At 47.4% G+C, this 21,981-nt stretch overlaps 1 protein-coding gene across 3 annotated transcripts in view; it reads left to right on the top strand.

Annotated features, from left to right (window-relative positions):
- The window catches only part of LOC119954415 (src kinase-associated phosphoprotein 1-like), a 511,846-nt gene extending 507,858 nt beyond the window's left edge, over positions 1-3,988 (top strand). For 2 of the 3 annotated variants that reach the window (XM_038779616.1, XM_038779617.1), the window contains one exon: positions 3,743-3,988. The gene's annotated coding sequence lies outside the window, so the exon portion shown is untranslated. Of the gene's footprint in view, positions 1-3,739 lie in introns of all 3 variants that reach the window. The other variant, XM_038779618.1, reaches the window with a different exon arrangement.
- The last annotated feature ends 17,993 nt before the right edge of the window (positions 3,989-21,981 follow it).

The following is a 21,981-nucleotide window of genomic DNA, read 5'->3' as shown; positions in this document are numbered from 1 at the left end:
ACTTATACCCTGAGAAAGAGTCAAAACTCCAGAGTAGTTTTGTTATCTTATCCATGGTGCAGACTGGGTCTGTGATATAAAGAAGCAGATCATCTTTATACAAGAACACCCTACACTCCCTCCCTCCCCGCTTTATCCAACTCCACTCAGCAGAAGATCTTTTTTCCCAATTAAGGGGCAATTTAACATGGCCAATCCACCTACTCTGCACATCTTTGGGTTGTGGGGGTGAGACCCACACAGACACGGGGAGAATGTGCAAACTCCACACGGACAGTGACCCAGAGCCGGCATCGAACCTGCGACCTCGGCGCCGTGAGGCAACAGGGCTAACCACTGCGCCACCTCGCCACCCAGTGGAAGATCTTAACATTTTGGCCAATTGCCAAAATAAACAGAAGCAGAGACAATCGGCAACTTTGCCTCGTACCCCAATTCAACGGAAAGTAACCCAAGCTCAAGGTGTTTGTGGGACTTGCAGTGGAACCCCGATACAAAGGACAAATTCAAGATGTCGGATTCCTCCAACCTGCCCACCGCAAAAACGCCACGGGCGAGGTGCAGACAATACGGGATTCTCCATTCGCCGGGCAGACGCAGCCGGAGAATCCTGCCCATAACCTTTGGCCCTATGGGACGGCACAGTGGCACAGTGTTTAGCACCGCTGCCTCACGCCACCGAGGACCCGGATTCAATACAGCTCCGGGTTACTGTCTATCTGGAGTCTGCACATTCTCCCCATCGCGGCTTGGGTCACTGCCTGTGCGGAGTCTGCACGTTCTCCCCGTGTCTGTGTGGGTTTCCTCCGGGTGCTCCGGTTTCCTCCCACGTGTCCCAAAATGAAATGGAAATCGCTTTATTGTCACGAGTAGGCTTCAATGAAGTTACTGTGAAAAGCCCCTAGTCGCCACATTCCGGCGCCTGTCCGGGGAGGCTGGTACGGGAATCGAACCGTGCTGCTGGCCTGCTTGGTCTGCTTTAAAAGCCAGCGATTTAGCTGAGTGAGCTAAACCAGCCCCTAGGTGTGCTGTTAGGTGAAATGGACATTCTGAATTCTCCCTCAGTGTACCCAAACAGGCGCTGGAGTGTGGCGACAAGGGGCTTTTCACAGTAGCTTCATTGCAATGTTAATGTAAGCCTACTTGTGACACCGATAAAGATTATTATTATATCTGCACGGGTCCCACCCCCGAAAGGGGGGGGGGTGGCCCAACCCACCCCACCCCACCCCACCCCACCCCACCCCACTATCTGCTCCATAAAAGCCAATCATGTCTTTGTCTCCCATGAGGAATCAGAGACTTAGGTCTAGATCAGTCCAATGAGGGTCTAAAACACATTCCCCCCCCGCCCCCAGAATTAGCTGGTGTGAGTCCGTCAGGAATTGAAGCCCGTTACTTGTTGATAAAAGCTGCACCATCCCAATTTGGCACATACACATTAACTAGGCCCACCGAGGTGCCCGCCGAACACCCACTGATAGTCACATGTCTCCCATTCTGGTCTGCATCCTGAGGATTGGCCTTCCCAGTTGTAGTCTCGGTGATCCTTTGTCCATCTCAGGAACCGTTCCTACTCTGATAACTATGAAACCTCGCCATGACATCCCGTGGTGGCTCGCCAGAATGGGGCTTCTGCCCGAGTGACTGATGGGCTCGATCCAGCACAGGATGGGACATCGATCCACCCTCCCCACCATTTGGGCAGCACGGTAGCACAAGTGGATAGCACTGTGGCTTCACAGCGTGACAAGGGGCTTTTCACAGTAGCCCCTTGTCGAGCTGTCAAGCCACAGTGCTCCCTTACAGAGACGTGCAGGTTAGGTGGATTGGCCATGTTAAATTGCCTTTCAGTGTCCAAAAAGGTTAGGAGGGGTTATTGGGTTACGGGGTTAGGGTGGAAGTGAGGGCTTAAGTGGATCGGTGCAGACTCGATGGGCCGAATGGCCTCCTTCTGGACTGTATGTTCTATCTTCCCAAACATCTTCGAGTTGTAGTCTGCCGAATTTGGGTCCTCCACTCCCTCCAGCAGCCCCACGATTCTAAGGTTGTGTCTCCTGGAGCAATTCTCCAGATCACCCATCTTGTCCCTCAGCACTTCATTATCACCGGCCAACATTCTTATCTCAGCCTCTGAGGACACAATCTGACCGCTCTGCTTCGAGAGAGCAGCCACCACACCCTGTAACGCGCGCGCCATGTACCTTTCCCGCCTCACCAGGCTTTGCCAACGCCGACCGAATGGGAGCTGGGACCACTTCTGTTGAATTGTGAATGTCCTCGGAGACAGCCCACCGCTGTTTCTGAAAGTCCGCTGTCAAGATGACTGTAAGTCACTCAGCCGTCAGTGGAGCGCCCTGAGTTACTGTCGTGGTCTCCACCATTTCCTCAGCAGAAGAGCCTCGAGAGGCTTCCGAATCCGTCAACGCTTCTTTACTTGCTGGCTTCCTTGACCCGGACATTTTGGGCATTTCCCATGTGTGGGAACCTTATCCCACTGAAATAGTTCCGTTTTAACCCAAACACCCTCCTAAAACTGGGCAAAAGGAGCTAATAATGAAGTACCCTTGGCGGGAGCCACCTCCTTGGCAACTCCTCCCATCACACCACCACCAGAAGGAAAACCCAGAAAAAATAACTCTACCCTTGCAGATCTGCCAAAAATTTAATTCAAGATAGAGAGACCGGCCCAAAATGAACACAGTTTCTTTCAGTCAAATGCCACTGATCGGTAAATGTGATCTGGGCAGGTGTGTTAAATCAAAAAGCCAAACACAGCGAGTGAATAGTCATTTCAAAAATGGGGTGGGACATAATGCCACTTTGACAAAATGGTACCAGGCAGATATGGACCCCGATAGAGCAGCAATGAAGAAGGATTCTTGAAGCCCACGCTGCCAAAATAGAGCCTTTCAAGGGTGATGCCAGGCATTAAGGGTCTCTTCCTTAAAACATTGTCCAGGCTTGGCACCAATATGAGATCTGGGTTTTGTTCAGGGCTATGGAAGCACGATTGAGTTGAGATGAAGATCAGCCATGAATGATGAAAGAGGCTTGAGGGGCTCAATGGCCTCCTGTTCATCTGTAAGGGAGGACAATCCACTCGAAGGACTTTATCGCTGTTTCCACGTAGATTGGGGAGGTGGTATTGTCACTGGACTCGTAAACCAGAGACCCAGAGTAATGCTCTGGGGGCCCAGGATCAAATCCCGCCACAGCAGATGGTGAAATTTGAATTCAATAAAATATCGGGAATTGATGACCATGAAACCATTGTCGATTGTCATAAAACCCAATCTGGTTCACTAATGCCCTTTAGGGAAGGAAATCTGCCGTCCTTACCTGATCTGGCCTACATGTGACTCCAGACCCACAGCAATGTGGTTGACACTTAGCTGCCCCCTCAAGGGCAATTAGGATTGGGCAATAAATGCTGGCATAGCTAGTCACGCCCACACCCCACAAACAAATTAAAAACAAGATTGACACTCAGTCTTACGCTAGTAGAACTTTATCCCAAATGAATCAATGCCTTCAGGAAATTAGGGGAGATTGGAAGTTGAGTGTTATTAGCCATTGTATGCACATTAACAAGATCAAAACGCAGTAATGTGTCCTCTTGTGGTTTCACTGGGAGTATTAATAAGAGGAATGAATGCTCCTCACACCACTCTGTTTTGATTAACTTTTTGTACCAATGTTTCTATTCTCAATTTCTGATTCCGGCTGTGTCCTCTGACAGTCACTCGATACAAGAATTGGCCAGATGCTGCGATGTGACTTGAACCGCTGGCTGCTGGTTAACATCATCAAGGAAGCTTCTGTGTGCCCGTGGCTCTCTCCAACCGACTGTACATCACATCTTCAAGTGAAACAGACCCAGACATCTTCACTGAAGAAGAATTCAAGCTTCAAGCAATGTCACCAACTGTTCATCCTCTATTGCATACTAATTAAATAAAGACGTGATTCAGCCACTTTAAGTCAATGCTGCCTCATAGGATTCTCTCGCAGTAGCGAAACTCATTGGGCAGGATTCTTGACCCCACCCGCCGGGTTGGAGAATCAGCGGCGGGGGGGGGGTGCGGCGTGAATCCTGCCCCGACGCCGGCTGCCAAATTCTACGGCGCCGTGGTTTTGGCGGGGGTGGGAATCACACCGCACCGGTCGGCAGCTACTGGCAGTGCCCCCCCCCCCCCCCCCGGGCGATTCTCCGGCCCGCGATGGGTCGAGCGGCCGCCCGTTTTTGGCTGGTCCCGCCGGCGTAAATCATACCAGGTCCGTACCAGCGGGACCTGGCTCTGCGGGTGGCTGCAGAGTCCTCGGGGGCGCGTGGGGGGATCTGGCCCCCGGGGGGGGAGGGGGGGGGGTGGTCCATGGTGTCCCCATCGATCCGCGGGCGGGCCTGGGCCATGGGAGCACGCTTTCCCTCTGCGCCAGCTGCTGTCAACCTCTGCCATGGCCGGTGCGGAGAAGAACCCCTCTGCGCATGCGTTGGTATGACGGCAGCACACACTGGCGCTCCCGCGCATGCGCCAACTCGCACTGGCTGGCGGAGGCGCTTCGGCGCCAGTTGGCGCGGCGCAAAGCCCTATCGGGCCGGCTGGCGTGGCACCAACCCCCGCCGCCGCCGGCCTAGCCCCTGAAGGTGCGGAGGATTCCACACCTTCCGGGCGCCCCGCCCCGCAGGGTAGGGGAGCATCCCGCCCATTTAAGTCTCATTAAGGAGAGGTTGAATAAACTCGGTCTGTTCTCACTAGAACGAAGGAGGTTGAGGGGCGACCTGATAGAGGCCTACATAATTATGAGGGCCATAGACAGAGTGGATAGTCAGAGACTTTTTCCCAGGGTAGAGGGGTCAATTACTAGGGGGCAAAGGTTTAAGGTGCGAGGGGCAAGGTTTAGAGGAGACGTACGAGGCAAGATTTTTACACAGAGGGTAGTGGGTGCCTGGAACTCGCTGCCGGAGGAGGTGGTGGAAGCAGGGACGATAGTGACATTTAAGGGGCATCTTGACAAATACATGAATAGGATGGGAATAGAGGGATACGGACCCTGGAAATGTAGAAGATTTTAGTTTAGACGGGCAGCATGGTCAGCACGGGCTTGGAGGGCCGAAGGGCCTGTTCCTGTGCTGCACTTTTCTTTGTTCTTTGGTCTTTCTCTGTACTGCCCACCATCAGCAATTTCTCCCCACCCCTGAAAGTCAGGGTTGGTTGGACCTGGTGGGAGGAGGAGGCAATGGAGATGCCAATCCTGCAGGAAAATCCTGGACAGTCCAAAAATGGTCAATTAATCTCCAGGACTTGGCACGGTAGCACAGTGGTTCGCACTGTTGCTTCACATCGCTGGGGTCCCAGGTTCGATTCCCTGCTGGGTCACTGTCTGTGTGGAGTCTGCACGTTCTCCCTGTGTCTGCGTGGGTTTCCTCCGGGTGCTCCGGTTTCCTCCCACAATCCAAAGACGTGCAGGTTAGGTGGATTGGCCAAGATCAATTGCCCTTAGTGTTTTAAATAGTTAGGTGGGGTTACTGGGATAGGATGGGGGCGTGGGCCTAGATAGGGTGCTCTTTCAGAGGGTTAGTGCAGACCCAATGGGCCGAATGGCCTCCTTCTGCACTGTAGGGATTCTGTCACACTGCCGGAGGACAAATCATTGGTTCATTAAAACGTTTCTAGAATCTTGCTGCACAGAAGGTGGTTGTTTGGATCATTGAGCCCGTGCACCTCTTTGAAAGAGCAACCTGATACATCCGACTCCTCTGTTCCTATCTGCAAATCATTTATTTTCAAGTATTCATGCCATTCTCTTTTGAAAGTTAATATTGTATCTGCTTCCCATTCCCTTTCGGACACATTTTGTCTGTTCTTCTTGCTGCTTGAACACCTTTGGCAGTAGCTGAGTACAGGAAGGTGTGTGTATACAATTCACAAAAGGATTAAGAGGCTGGGTCTATTTCCTCTCAAGGCAGAGGGGTGATCTAATCGAGGTCTTTAAAATGATGACAGGTTTTGACAGGGTGGATACAGAAAGAATGTTTTCTCTTGTGGATGGAGACGAGCTCGGGGTCGTCAATATCGGACAATAGTGCCCAGAAATCCAATCGGGGAATTCAGAAGAAGCTCTTTTACCCAGAGAGTGGTGAGACTGAGCATCAGCATTGAATTGCTTCAGCCGAGTGGCCTGACTCTAGAATCATAGAATCCTTACAGTGCAGAAGGAGGCCATTCAGCCCATCAACTCTGCACCGACCCTTCGAAAGACTACACTACCTCGGCCCAATCCCTGCCCTATTCCTGCAACCCCACCCTAAGGGGCAATTTAGCACGGCCAATCCACCTAACCTGCACATCTTTGGACTGTGGGAGGAAACCGGAGCACCCGGAGAAACCCACGCAGACACGGGGAGAACGTGCAGACTCCGCACAGTTACCCGAGGCCGGAATCGAACCCGGGTCCCTGGTGCTGTGAGGCAGCAGTGCGAACCACTGTGCCACCGTGCCATCCTATGTGCTGTATATCCTGTCAATTCCTACATCATTTTTAAATGTTGGTGCTGGTGGGGGGGGGGGGTTTCCAGCCCTCCCAGAATGGTTGGGGTCTCCTGGAACTGGCATCAATTTCCCGGTGGTTAACAAAAGCAATCCAGGGGATTTGAAAGTCTTTCTTGAAGCAAATGAATCGAAACGCACAATAATCTGTGCACAGAGTCTCGTTATTCACTGTAGAACGGTGATCTGATGTCACACGTGGCACAATGATGACATAATGTAAACTGGTACTGACATGGGTCACGTATGTGTAGCGTGTTCGTAAACGCTCTTGCCTTTATTTGCTCCTCAGTGGGGGTGAACTCCTCCAAGCTGCCTTGCACCCAGTAGATGTTCTGCTGCACAATGTAAACTACCCCCACCCCCCCACCCCCCCTTTGTTCCACAATCCCTCGGGGGACAGGGTGAATGAACCTAAACAGGAGCAGCTGCAGGAGTATCTCCGAGTAACAGAACTGGATTGGATTGGATTTGTTTATTGTCACGTGTACCGAGGTATTTTTCTGCGAGCAGCTCAACAGATCATTAAGTACATGAAAAGAAAAGGAAATAAAAGAAAATACATAATAGGGCAACACAAGGTACACAATGTAACTACATAAGCATTGGCATCGGATGAAGCGTACAGGGTGTAGTGTTAATGAGGTCAGTCAATAAGAGGGCCGTTTAGGAATCTGGTGACAGTGGGAAAGAAGCTGTTTTTGAGTCTGTTCGTGCGTGTTCTCAAACTTCTGTATCTCCTGCCCGATGGAAGAAGTTGGAAGAGTGAGTAAGCCGGGTGGGAGGGATCCTTGATTATGCTGCTCGCTTTCCCCCGGCAGCGGGAGGTGTAGATGGAATCAATGGATGGGAGGCAGGTTCGTGTGATGGACTGGGCGGTATTCACGACTCTCTGAAGTTCCTTGCGGTCCTGGGCCGAGCAGTTGCCATACCAGGCTGTGCTGCAGCCCGATAGGATGCTTTCCATAGTGCATCTGTAAAAGTTGGTAAGAGTTAATGTGGACATGCCGAATTTCCTTAGTTTCCTGAGGAAGTATAGGCAATGTTGTGCTTTCTTGGTGGTAGCGTCGACGTGGGTGGACCAGGACAGATTTTGGGAGATATGCACCCCTAGGAATTTGAAACTGCTAACCATCTCCACCTCGGCCCCGTTGATGCTGACAGGGGTGTGTACACGCTCAATGGTGAGCATCATATCCCTGGCTGCCAATTTGCTCAGTAACACAGCTCAGAGAGCAGCTCAGCAGCAGCCCGCCGGAGTGAGTGCAGTGTGAGCAGGCAAGATAAATAGGTTCTTGATTAATAAGGGGATCGGGATTATGGGGAGAAGGCAGGAGAATGGGGATGAGAAAAATATCAGCCATGATTGAATGGCGGTGCAGCCTTGATGGGCCGAGTGGCCTAATTCTGCTCCTATGTCTTGTGGTCTTATGGGAGTCGGCACTTCTGCCAGAAGTATGGGGCATGAGGCCATAGTACCGGGGATGGAGTGCACACACACAGGTGGTTTGCTCCCTGCCCAGCTTGGCAGTGGAGATGCCAGCAGGCAGCATCTGCTCTATCCTGACACCAACTGATAGGTTGCTGAGGAGCGAGCAGAAAGCTGGATCAGCGAGTGTCAGCGTTACCAGCTCATCCCCTCCTGGGCAGCAATCAGAGTGAATCCCACTCCACATTCACAGCCAGGGCCCACTGTCCCACCTGCTGCTCCAACATATACACTCTAAAATAATCCCAATTTCACTGTAAGACCCTTCAGTCAATCCCAAGCTAACCGAGTGAGGCAGTTTAGTTACGTGTCTCTCTCTCTGCCCAATTGCTCTGTTATTTGGGAAAATGAGTCTCTACCGAGAAATGAGCCCAATTTCCGACACTCAGTCTTCCGTTATGTCACTTCTGCCAACATCTCCAGGAAATAACTAAGCAGAGTTGGCAACCATAAGGGGAGGAGTTGGCCAGAAGATTGTTTACCAAACAAGCTCAGAAATATGAGGTCATTTATTTATTTATTCTTTCATGGAGCATGGACATCACTGGCAAGACCCTCTGTCAGTGCGGCACTCCCTCAGTACTGACCCTCTGACAGTGCGGCACTCCCTCAGTACTGACCCTCTGACAGTGCAGCGCTCCCTCAGTACTGACCCTCTGACAGTGCAGCACTCCCTCAGTACTGACCCCCTGACAGTGTGGCACTCCCTCAGTACTGACCCTCTGACAGTGCAGCACTCCCTCAGTACTGACCCTCTGACAGTGCAGCGCTCCCTCAGTACTGACCCTCTGACAGTGCAGCACTCCCTCAGTACTGACCCTCTGACAGTGCAGCGCTCCCTCAGTACTGACCCTCTGACAGTGCAGCACTCCCTCAGTACTGACCCTCTGTCAGTGCAGCACTCCCTCAGTACTGACCCTCTGACAGTGCACCTCTCCCTCAGTACTGACCCTCTGTCAGTGCAGCACTCCCTCTGTACTGACCCTCTGACAGCGCAGCACTCCCCAAGTACTGACCTTCTATTAATGCAGCTCCCTCAGTACTGACCCTCTGACAGTGCAGCACTCCCTCAGTACTGACCCTCTGTCAGTGCAGCACTCCCTCTGTACTGACCCTCTGACAGTGCACCACTCCCTCAGTACTGACCCTCTGACAGTGCAGCACTCCCTGAGTACTGACCTCCTGACAGTGCAGCACTCCCTCAGTAATGACCCTCTGATAGTGCAGCACTCCCTCAGTATTGACCCTCTGACAGTGCAGCACTCCCTCAGTACTGACCCTCTGACAGTGCAGCACTCCCTCAGTACTGACCCTCTGACAGCGCGGCGCTCCCTCAGTACTGACCCTCTGACAGAGCGGCACTCCCTCAGTACTGACCCTCTGACAGTGCGGCGCTCCCTCAGTACTGACCCTCTGACAGAGCGGCACTCCCTCAGAACTGACCCTCTGACAGTGCAGCACTCTCTCAGTACTGACCCTCTGACAGTGCGGCACTCCCTCAGTACTGATCCTATGACAGAGCGGCGCTCCCTCAGTGCTGACCCTCTGACAGTGCAGCACTCCCTCAGTACTGACCCTCTGACAGTGCAGCACTCCCTCAGTACTGACCCTCTGACAGTGCGGCACTTCCTCAGTACTGACCCTCTGACAATGCAGCACTCCCTCAGTACTGACCCTCTGACAGTGCAGCACTCCCTCAGTACTGACCCTCTGACAGTGCAGCACTCCCTCAGTACTGACCCTCTGACAGTGCGGCACTCCCTCAGTACTGACCCTCTGACAGTGCAGCACTCCCTCAGTACTGACCCTCTGACAGTGCGGCACTCCCTCAGTACTGACCCTCTGACAGTGCAGTGCTCCCTCAGTACTGACCCTCTGACAGTGCGGCACTCCCTCAGTACTGACCCTCTGACAGTGCAGTGCTCCCTCAGTACTGACCCTCTGACAGTGCGGCACTCCCTCAGTACTGACCCTCTGACAGTGCGGCACTCCCTCAGTACTGACCCTCTGACAGTGCAGCACTCCCTCAGTACTGACCCTCTGACAGTGCAGCGCTCCCTCAGTACTGACCCTCTGACAGTGCAGCACTCCCTCAGTACTGACCCTCTGTCAGTGCAGCACTCCCTCAGTACTGACCCTCTGACAGTGCAGCACTCCCTCAGTACTGACCCTCTGTCAGTGCAGCACTCCCTCTGTACTGACCCTCTGACAGTGCAGCACTCCCTCAGTACTGACCCTCTGTCAGTGCAGCACTCCCTCAGTACTGACCCTCTGACAGTGCAGCACTCCCTCAGTACTGACCCTCTGTCAGTGCAGCACTCCCTCTGTACTGACCCTCTGACAGTGCACCACTCCCTCAGTACTGACCCTCTGACAGTGCAGCACTCCCTGAGTACTGACCTCCTGACAGTGCAGCACTCCCTCAGTAATGACCCTCTGATAGTGCAGCACTCCCTCAGTATTGACCCTCTGACAGTGCAGCACTCCCTCAGTACTGACCCTCTGACAGTGCAGCACTCCCTCAGTACTGACCCTCTGACAGCGCGGCGCTCCCTCAGTACTGACCCTCTGACAGAGCGGCACTCCCTCAGTACTGACCCTCTGACAGTGCGGCGCTCCCTCAGTACTGACCCTCTGACAGAGCGGCACTCCCTCAGAACTGACCCTCTGACAGTGCAGCACTCTCTCAGTACTGACCCTCTGACAGTGCGGCACTCCCTCAGTACTGATCCTATGACAGAGCGGCGCTCCCTCAGTGCTGACCCTCTGACAGTGCAGCACTCCCTCAGTACTGACCCTCTGACAGTGCAGCACTCCCTCAGTACTGACCCTCTGACAGTGCGGCACTTCCTCAGTACTGACCCTCTGACAATGCAGCACTCCCTCAGTACTGACCCTCTGACAGTGCAGCACTCCCTCAGTACTGACCCTCTGACAGTGCAGCACTCCCTCAGTACTGACCCTCTGACAGTGCGGCACTCCCTCAGTACTGACCCTCTGACAGTGCAGCACTCCCTCAGTACTGACCCTCTGACAGTGCGGCACTCCCTCAGTACTGACCCTCTGACAGTGCAGTGCTCCCTCAGTACTGACCCTCTGACAGTGCGGCACTCCCTCAGTACTGACCCTCTGACAGTGCAGTGCTCCCTCAGTACTGACCCTCTGACAGTGCGGCACTCCCTCAGTACTGACCCTCTGACAGTGCGGCACTCCCTCAGTACTGACCCTCTGACAGTGCAGCACTCCCTCAGTACTGACCCTCTGACAGTGCAGCACTCCCTCAGTACTGACCCTCTGACAGTGCGGCACTCCCTCAGTACTGACCCTCTGACAGTGTGGCGCTCCCTCAGTACTGACCCTCTGACAGTGCAGTGCTCCCTCAGTACTGACCCTCTGACAGTGCAGCACTCCCTCAGTACTGACCCTCTGACAGTGCAGCATTCCCTCAGTACTGACCCTCTGACAGTGCAGCACTCCCTCAGTACTGACCCTCTGACAGTGCAGCACTCCCTCAGTACTGACCCTCTGACAGTGCGGCACTCCCTCAGTACTGACCCTCTGACAGTGCGGCACTCCCTCAGCACTGACCCTCTGACAGTGCAGCACTTCCTCAGTACTGACCCTCTGACAGTGCAAGACTCCCTCAGTACTGACCCTCTGACAGTGCGGCACTCCCTCAGTACTGACCCTCTGACAGTGCAGCTCTCCCTCAGTACTGACCCTCTGACAGTGCGGCACTCCCTCAGTACTGACCCTCTGACAGTGCGGCACTCCCTCAGTACTGACCCTCTGACAGTGAGGCACTCCCTCAGTACTGACCCTCTGACAGTGCAGCACTCCCTCAGTACTGACCCTCTGACAGTGCAGCACTCCCTCAGTACTGACCCTCTGACAGTGCAGCACTCCCTCAGTACTGACCCTCTGACAGTGCAGCACTCCCTCAGTACTGACCCTCTGACAGTGCAGCACTCCCTCAGTACTGACCCTCTGACAGTGCGGCACTCCCTCAGTACTGACCCTCTGACAGTGCGGCACTCCCTCAGTACTGACCCTCTGACAGTGCAGCACTCACTCAGTACTGACCCTCTGACAGTGCAGCACTCCCTCAGTACTGACCCTCTGACAGTGCAGCGCTCTCAGAATATTGCACAGGAAATGCCGGCCCGGCTTTTCTGCGTGAGTCTTGTCGGACGCTTGAACACACCACCTTCTGACTTGGAGAGAATAAATGCCACCTAATGAGGTTCTAAATTTCAGAATAACACAGAGAAAATGAAACAAAGCAGCCTCTCTCTCCCGGTCTGTGGAGAAATCCCCGCCATCTGATTGGACACAGTGGTCCAGACAGATGTTACAGCATTCTGTGAAATCTCAAATAGGAAATAAAACGTGTAATGAAACATTAATTTAAACATTACAGCCCGGCCGATAAAGCTGCTCCATCCTCTGTACCTCTGGTGGGCAGATTTTAATCTCCTACACACAGAAGAGATCCATCACGCTGATATTACACCTACACTGCAGCAAATTCCCAGAATAAGTCGCTGGGAATGCAACCAAACTTCGAAATGAACTCCTGACAGTAATAAGGAGGAAATACTCAACGCAATTCTCTCACATTCATCGGCAGCCGTGCAGCCAAATAACAAAGCAGCATGTGTCTCTCTCTCTGCCCTTTTGGCTGAGCTGGCAACCGATCCAAAATAAACTGGTCAATCCTGGGATTGAAGTCACACAGAACATTGCCAACAGGAATAGTTCAGCTGCATTAGTGTTGCCAATTCTCCAGCCCTGGCCTGGAGTCTCAGTGCATTGAAGGTTCATCTCCTGGACATTGATTTGAGCAAAAGCCTGGGAGAACATTCGCAAGGGACTGTCAAAATAGTCAACGTTTTCTGCCAACACTTTCACTTCATGGTTATAAAAAGCTCAGGCGCAGGAAAGGCTGCTGGACTCTTATGAATCGTCCAATCAGGTAGTAAAGTTGTCTATTTGCTTTGCTTATGGAATGGTGGTGGCCACGCGGAAGGGAGTGTTAGGTGACCAATGGTGGGAGTGTGGTGGTGGGACAGTTAACGACAGGAGGTCATGTGATTAAAACCTCCAGGGATACATCCAAACAGAATTAGCAACCAGGCATCCTAACAGCGATGCCCCTGGAAACCAAGCACGGATTTCATGTCTTTGCAAATTCCCCGCTTCTGGGAAGAATCAGATTTACTTCCTGTAACATTGTCCCACTTAGATTGCCAACACCATTTCTTCTGCTAAAGCAGCACACCAACTATTTCAAAACCTACAGGATATATTTCTATATTAAGAACTTTCCGGGCGTAAGTATCCCACTATTTTGCAGATACAAATGGTGGTAGATACTGGCTGTTTTGAAACTGGGATGGAAATTCTGATCTGGGCGGCACGGTAGCACAGTGGTTAGCACTGATGCTTCACAGCGCCAGGGTCCCAGATTCAATTCCCGGCTTGGGTCACTGTCTGTGCGGAGTCTGCACGTTCTCCCCCTGTCTGCGTGGGTTTCCTCCGGGTGCTCCGGTTTCCTCCCAAAAGATGTGCTGTTAGATGAATTGGACATTTTCAATTCTCCCTCTTTGTACCGGAACAGGCGCCGGAATGTGGTGACTAGGGGCTTTTCACAGTAACTTCACTGCAGTGTTAATGTAAGCCTACTTGTGACAATAAAGATTATTATTATTATTATATCTGCAATGTTCCCTGACCAGAACAGCAACTAAATTCTGAATTAATTCAGCCGTTGTTTACTTTACCACCATGGGACTCTACAATCCAAATTCTTCCATTCCAGAATAACAAGGAGAAAATGTTTCAGTAGCTGGAGCTGGATATTGTGGTCCAGATAATTAATGGTGAGGTTTCCAGTGGTCGCTGTTAAGAAAGTGCAAACTGCGCAGTGAAGTCCAGCTCCCCCACACACACCATTAAAATTAGAAATCGGCAGGTTTTCAATTGACGTTCCTGCTCCTCCACAAGTCATTGAGACAAATGCAATTGACAGGAAGTTGCTGTACTTTCCAGATAGTTCCTCACTCATCTCTTGCGGACCCAATGTTTTGCCTCCATCTCTGAAGGTTCATCTCGGTTATCTCCAGTCTCAACTATTTCCATGTTCTGCTGTCTGGATTGGCATCTTTCACCCTCTTTAAACTTGAGCTTATTGAAAAAAAAACTGTGTTCTGTATGGGAGCACCCAGTCACCCATCACCCCCTTTTCCCGCTCACCCACATTGTGACTTCCAGAGCCGCAAAGTCTCAAATTTCAATTTCTCATCCTCCTTTTCAAATCTCTCTGCCCTGCCCTGCCCTTTCCTATCTCTGAAACCTCCTCCAGTGCTATAGATCTCTCTAGTGCTCTCTATCTCTTTCTCTTTCTCTCTAGTTCCCTATCTCTCTGTCTCACTGTCTGTCTCGTTCTCTCTACCTATCTCTCTACATCTCTCTCTCTCTCTATCTCTCTAGTTCTCTATCTGTCTTATCTCCCTATCTCTCTATCTCTGTCTCTCTGCGGTGCAGTAGCACAGTGGTTAGCACTGTTGCTTCACAGCTGCAGGGACCCGGGTTCGATTCCTGGCTTGGGTCACTGTCCGTGCGGAATCTGCCTGTTCTCCCCGTGTGTGCGTGGGTTTTCTCCGGGTGCTCCGGTTTCCCCTCACAAGTCCCGAAAGACGTGCTTGTTAGGTGAATTGGACATTCTGAATTCTCTTCTCTGTGTACCCGAACAGGCGCCGGAGTGTGGCAACTAGGGAATTTTCACAGTAACTTCACTGCAGTGTTAATGTAAGCCTACTTGTGATGATAATAAAGATTATTATTATCTCCCTTCCTCTCTATCTGTCTCTGTCTCTCCCTTGCTCTAGCTCTCTATCGGTCTATCTCCTTAGTTCTCTGTCTCGATCTCTCTCTCTCTATCTCTCTATCCTTCGTTAAGGAACTAATTAAAACCCGCCTCTTTGACCAAGTTTATGGTCACCTGGCCAAGCATCTCCTAATGTGTCTTGGTTTCAAAACTCATTTGATAACACTCGTGTGAAGCACCCTGGTTTATTTTACGATGTAAAACATGCTATATAAATGCAAGTGGTAGTTGTTGAGTAAAACCTCTGAGAGATACTTCTAACCTCCAGAATCCAGTCATAATTCCCATGATTCTAACAGGATGTGGAGTTCCGGGAAAGTTTGCATCAATGATTGATGCAGAATTATGTAAATTCAGTCACAAGCTTTAATGTTGGGCACACCCCATTGTATAGCTGCCAACATTGGTGAAATCATTAACCATCTATTGGTTTTGCCTGATTGAATTGATGGATGTTTTTTGGGACCAATCCCACCTTTGCCTTTTAACCCTTGAAACCAAGCACCTCAACTCAATTCTGAAAAATCAACAGCAAGAATGGAATTGTGAGTATTGGATAGTGAACAAGAGCAATGGGACTGGAATGGTGGCCGGGACAAAGGGAGAATACACTGTCACAAAAGACTTCAGCTTGCTTGGCAAGATCCCTCTCCCACTCTGCCACAAGACCCAACCTTCTCCCCTCTCGAAAGTCTCCACCCCTTAGATTAGGCTAGATACAGAATAAATCATAATCTACATGGTCCCATCAAACACTCCCTGCTGTAGGACAGGTACAGCACAGGGTTAGATACAGAGTAAAGCTCCCTCTACACTGTCCCCATCAAACACTCCCAGGGCAGGTACAGCACAGGGTTAGATACAGAGTAAAGCTCCCTCTACACTGTCCCCATCAAACACTCCCAGGACAGGTACAGCACAGGGTTAGATACAGAGTAAAGCTTCCTCTACACTGTCCCCATCAAACACTCCCAGGACAGGTACAGCACGGGGTTAGATACAGAGTAAAGCTCCCTCTACACTGTCCCCATCAAACACTCCCAGGACAGGTACAGCACGGGGTTAGATACAGAGTAAAGCTCCCTCTACACTGTCCCCATCAAACACTCCCAGGACAGGTACAGCACAGGGTTAGATACAGAGTAAAGCTCCCTCTACACTGTCCCCATCAAACACTCCCAGGACAGGTACAGCACAGGGTTAGAGAGAGTAAAGCTCCCTCTACACTGTCCCCATCAAACACTCCCAGGACAGGTACAGCACAGGGTTAGATACAGAGTAAAACTCCCTCTACACTGTCCCCATCAAACACTCCCAGGACAGGTACAGCATGGGGTTAGATACAGAGTAAAGCTCCCTCTACACTGTCCCCATCAAACACTCCCAGGACAGGTACAGTACGGAGTTAGATACATAGTAAAGCTCCCTCTATACTGTCCCATCAAGACCTTTTTTTGACAAATTACAGTTTCAGGTCTCAAAATTGCAGACCAGGTTTGCATTACAGAAGGATCCTTATTCCGGTAAATGGGATTGAGTTGCTGAAGTACAATGTGCATCGGATGTTGTGTTTCCAAACTCTCAGCTGCAGCTTCTGCTGGTTTTATTGAAGAAGAAATTATAGCAAAGCCATTAATTCTCCTGCGAGTGGATAATCACCAGCCAGTTATCCGGAACTCAATGACAGCTGGTACCAGCCCCAAACCCGAATAAAACACCCACAAACGGTATATGTTATGAATAATAGCGCGTAGCAGGGAGTGATTCCAAAACTGTAATCTAATCCCTAGGTTTGCATAATGGTTACAGTCCACTGGAGCTTTGCTCTCTCACTTACTATCTTGAGCCCTCCATCAGATTGCTACCTCGGAATCACTCCCAGACAGTCATTCATTATTCTTTGTTTCCAGACTGGAGCAACAGTCAGAAAAAATAGCAAACAAACAGGGGCTTTGGTTTCCTGCTGTTTGTCGCAGTGCTGAAATGGGATTGAATTATAAAGTCTGTCAGGGCAGAGAAAAGCAAGTGTGGAGTTTGCTATTTTATTATAATTTTGTAAACCAAGAAATTGTGTGAAATGGTTGCAGCCTCTTAATAGCCAAAGTGTTCAGAGAACATTCCACTGTTGACAATTCCGCCACCTGAAGGATTGAAGACATAATTAAGTTGGCATATAGGGGGAGTGATTCACAGGAGCAGGAGGAGGTTATTTATCCCCTAGAGCCTGTCCCAACATTTCGTTAGATTGCGACTGATCAGTTTCTTAACTCTTATCTACCCACCTTGGTTCGTCATTCCTTAACACCTGTGGTCCCGATGTGCCTAACAAGAAAATCTGTTCAGTTTTGAAATTTTGAATTGACCCTCTGCCGTTACAATGTTTTGAGAGGGTTCCAGAGGTCACAAATATAAAATAATCACTAATAAATTCAACCAGGAATTCAGGAAGCAATCTTTTACCCAGGGAGTGGTGAGAATATGGAACTCGCCACCTCGAGTGGTTGAGGGGAATTATATCGATAGAATTGAGGGGAAGATGGAGAGAGAGAGGGGTTCTGCTGGTGGGGTGACATGAGGAACGATAGAAGGCGCAATTGGGATATTAACAGTAACACTATTATCAGTCAAGGCTGAGCTGATTGGCCCTGTGTGCTATAAATTTTACATCATTCTATCAGTGTCATTTTATTTTATTTTTTTATGTTTTAAAAACTCTTTCTGACATTGCTCCTGAGCAATTAAGCTGTCATTTTAAGGTCCTTGTTCTGGACTCCCCCCCCCCCCCCCCCCCCCCCCCCCCCCCACCCCCCCCCCCCCCCCCCCCCCCCCCCCCTAGAGAAAATAGTTTATCTGTACCCACCTAGTCAAATTATTTAATCATCTTAAACATCTCAGTCAGATCACATCCCTCAAACTTTCGCAGTCAAGGGATTATCAGTAGTCGATGTAAAATCAAAATACTGCAGATTAAATCAGAAAAGCTGCAGATACTCAGCAGGTACGACAGTCCCTGTGAAATGTGTGCAATCTGCCCAAATAATTAACCCTTTCACCCTGGCATCATTCAGGTGAATGTGCACTGCAGCCTCTGCAGGTCTGATATCTCCTTCTGAAGTCTGATTAAATGAATGCTGTGCTTCATATGGTGTCTAGCCGAAGCTTTCTACAAATGAAGTATAACTTCCACTCCTTTGTCTTACAGCCCCCTTGAGATAAGGCTGGTATTCAGTGTGTTCATAACCTAATTTGTGCAAATGCTAATTTAACACAAAGAGAGTTGGCAAGTGGAAGAAAGGTTAAAAGTTCATCAAACTTTTGAAATGAGCCGTCAAGTTTAACTCTGCACGCAGCCCTTCCAAAGCAGTCGGGGCACCACCTGGTGGACGCTCCGGCTAACTACAACCACTCAGCACTCGATACAGAAATTTTAAACATTTCACTGCCTATTTTCTTACGAACCGTTATTGATTCAAAACCTATGATGCAAGACAGCACCAAAAGCCTCAGTCACTGATCACCCCTGTGATCACTGATCAACATTGCCTCCTGCTCTTTCAGCACCTTGATTTTGAAATTCTAATCCTTCTTTTCAAACCTCTCCTTAGTCTCACTCACTGCCCATCTCTGTAAACACCTCCAACTCCACAACCCTCCGAGTTATTTGGGGTTCACCAGTCCTGACCTGGCACACATCCCAGGTTTCCATTACCCCATCATTGGCAAAGCTTGAGAATTCCCTCTCTGTCCCTTTAAGATGCTCCATAAAACCGACCTCTTTAACATAGTTTTTGGGAATAGCTCCTTCTGTAGATGAATGTCACATTTTGTGTGTTCACAATCGTTCTGAAGCTCCTTTGGATGTTTTAGAAACATACAATACAGGAGCAGCAGGCCATTCGGCCCATCGAGCCAGCTCCACCTTTCAATATGTTCATGGCTGATCCTCTTTTTTATTGAAAATAGTTTTATTGGCATTTTTGCATTTAATATCAAAACTTTGCAGGGCAATATAAAAACAGTAATAATAACCAGAACGACAATAACACCAACACAAATATCACAAGCTGTCACCGTGTCTGTGACAGCCGACCCAGTTTAATGTCTTGCCCTATTAACATTAGCGTGTATCATACAGTCTTTTTAAAATGTTCTTATTGGGGCTTTTAATGTTTAATAATAAGAGTGAAACATAACTTTACACACCTATTAACAGTTACTGCCAGGACTCTTTATCCTGGCTTGACACGATGAGGGGGGAGGGGGAGGTCTGTGTCCCCTCCTTTTAATGGATCCTCCATTTCAACCTCATAGTCCCACTCTACCCATACCCCTTGATGCCTTTAGAGTCTATCTTTACTGTATTTAGCAGTTAGTCTATATATAATATAGGCTAACTGGGCTAGTGTATAATACTATATATAATATAGACTAACTGGGCTAGTGTATAACACTATATATTATATAGACTAACTGGGCTAGTGTATAATACTATATATAATATAGGCTAACTGGGCTAGTGTATAATACTATATATAATATAGACTAACTGGGTAGTGTATAATACTATATATAATATAGGCTAACTGGGCTAGTGTATAACACTATATATATTATAGACTAACTGGGCTAGTGTATAATACTATATATAATATAGACTAACTGGGCTAGTGTATAACACTATATAATATATAATACTATATATATAGACTAACTGGGCTAGTGTATAATACTATATATAATATAGACGAACTGGGCTAGTGTATAACACTATATATAATATAGACTAACTGGGCTAGTGTATAATACTATATATAATATAGACTAACTGGGCTAGTGTATAATACTATATATAATATAGGCTAACTGGGCTAGTGTATAATACTATATATAATATAGACTAACTGGGCTAGTGTATAATACTATATATAATATAGGCTAACTGGGCTAGTGTATAATACTATATATAATATAGACTAACTGGGCTAGTGTATAATACTATATATAATATAGACTAACTGGGCTAGTGTATAATACTATATATAATATAGGCTAACTGGGCTAGTGTATAATACTATATATAATATAGACTAACTGGGATAGTGTATAATACTATATATAATATAGGCTAACTGGGCTAGTGTATAATACTATATATAATATAGACTAACTGGTCAAGTGTATAATATAGTATAATATAATATAATATAGACTAACTGGTCTAGTGTATAATACTATATATATAGACTAACTGGGCTAGTGTATAATACTATATATAATATAGACTAACTGGGCTAGTGTATAATACTATATATAATATAGACTAACTGGGCTAGTGTATAATACTATATATAATATAGACTAACTGGGCTAGTGTATAATACTATATATAATATAGGCTAACTGGGCTAGTGTATAATACTATATATAATATAGACTAACTGGGCTAGTGTATAATACTATATATAATATAGGCTAACTGAGCTAGTGTATAATACTATATATAATATAGACTAACTGGGCTAGTGTATAATACTATATATAATATAGGCTAACTGGGCTAGTGTATAATACTATATATAATATAGACTAACTGGGCTAGTGTATAATACTATATATAATATAGACTAACTGGGCTAGTGTATAATACTATATATAATATAGGCTAACTGGTCTAGTGTATAATACTATATATATAGACTAACTGGGCTAGTGTATAATACTATATATAATATAGGCTAACTGGGCTAGTGTATAATACTATATATAATATAGACTAACTGGTCTAGTGTATAATACTATATATATAGACTAACTGGGCTAGTGTATAATACTATATATAATATAGACTAACTGGGCTAGTGTATAATACTATATATAATATAGGCTAACTGGGCTAGTGTATAATACTATATATAATATAGACTAACTGGGCTAGTGTATAATACGATATATAATATAGACTAACTGGGCTAGTGTATAATACTATATATAATATAGGCTAACTGGTCTAGTGTATAATACTATATATATAGACTAACTGGGCTAGTGTATAATACTATATATATAGACTAACTGGGCTAGTGTATAATACTATATATAATATAGACTAACTGGTCTAGTGTATAATACTATATATATAGACTAACTGGGCTAGTGTATAATACTATATATAATATAGACTAACTGGGCTAGTGTATAATACTATATATATAGACTAACTGGGCTAGTGTATAATACTATATATAATATAGACTAACTGGGCTAGTGTATAATACTATATATAATATAGACTAACTGGGCTAGTGTATAATACTATATATAATATAGACTAACTGGGCTAGTGTATAATACTATATATAATATAGACTAACTGGGCTAGTGTATAATACTATATATAATATAGACTAACTGGGCTAGTGTATAACACTATATATAATATAGACTAACTGGGCTAGTGTATAATACTATATATAATATAGACTAACTGGGCTAGTGTATAATACTATATATAGTATAGGCTAACTGGGCTAGTGTATAATACTATATATAATATAGACTAACTGGGCTAGTGTATAATACTATATATAATATAGACTAACTGGGCTAGTGTATAATACTATATATAATATAGACTAACTGGGCTAGTGTATAATACTATATATAGTATAGACTAACTGGGCTAGTGTATAATACTATATATAATATAGACTAACTGGGCTAGTGTATAATACTATATATAATATAGACTAACTGGGCTAGTGTATAATACTATATATAATATAGACTAACTGGGCTAGTGTATAATACTATATATAGTATAGACTAACTGGGCTAGTGTATAATACTATATATAATATAGACTAACTGGGCTAGTGTATAATACTATATATAATATAGACTAACTGGGCTAGTGTATAATACTATATATAATATAGACTAACTGGGCTAGTGTATAATACTATATATAGTATAGGCTAACTGGGCTAGTGTATAATACTATATATAATATAGACTAACTGGGCTAGTGTATAACACTATATATAATATAGGCT

This window comes from Scyliorhinus canicula, chromosome 19 (genome assembly GCF_902713615.1).
Source record: "Scyliorhinus canicula chromosome 19, sScyCan1.1, whole genome shotgun sequence".
Classification (NCBI taxonomy): domain Eukaryota; kingdom Metazoa; phylum Chordata; class Chondrichthyes; order Carcharhiniformes; family Scyliorhinidae; genus Scyliorhinus; species Scyliorhinus canicula.
Note: the sequence above shows the minus strand (reverse complement) of the source record. Positions and strands in the feature narration are given on the sequence as shown.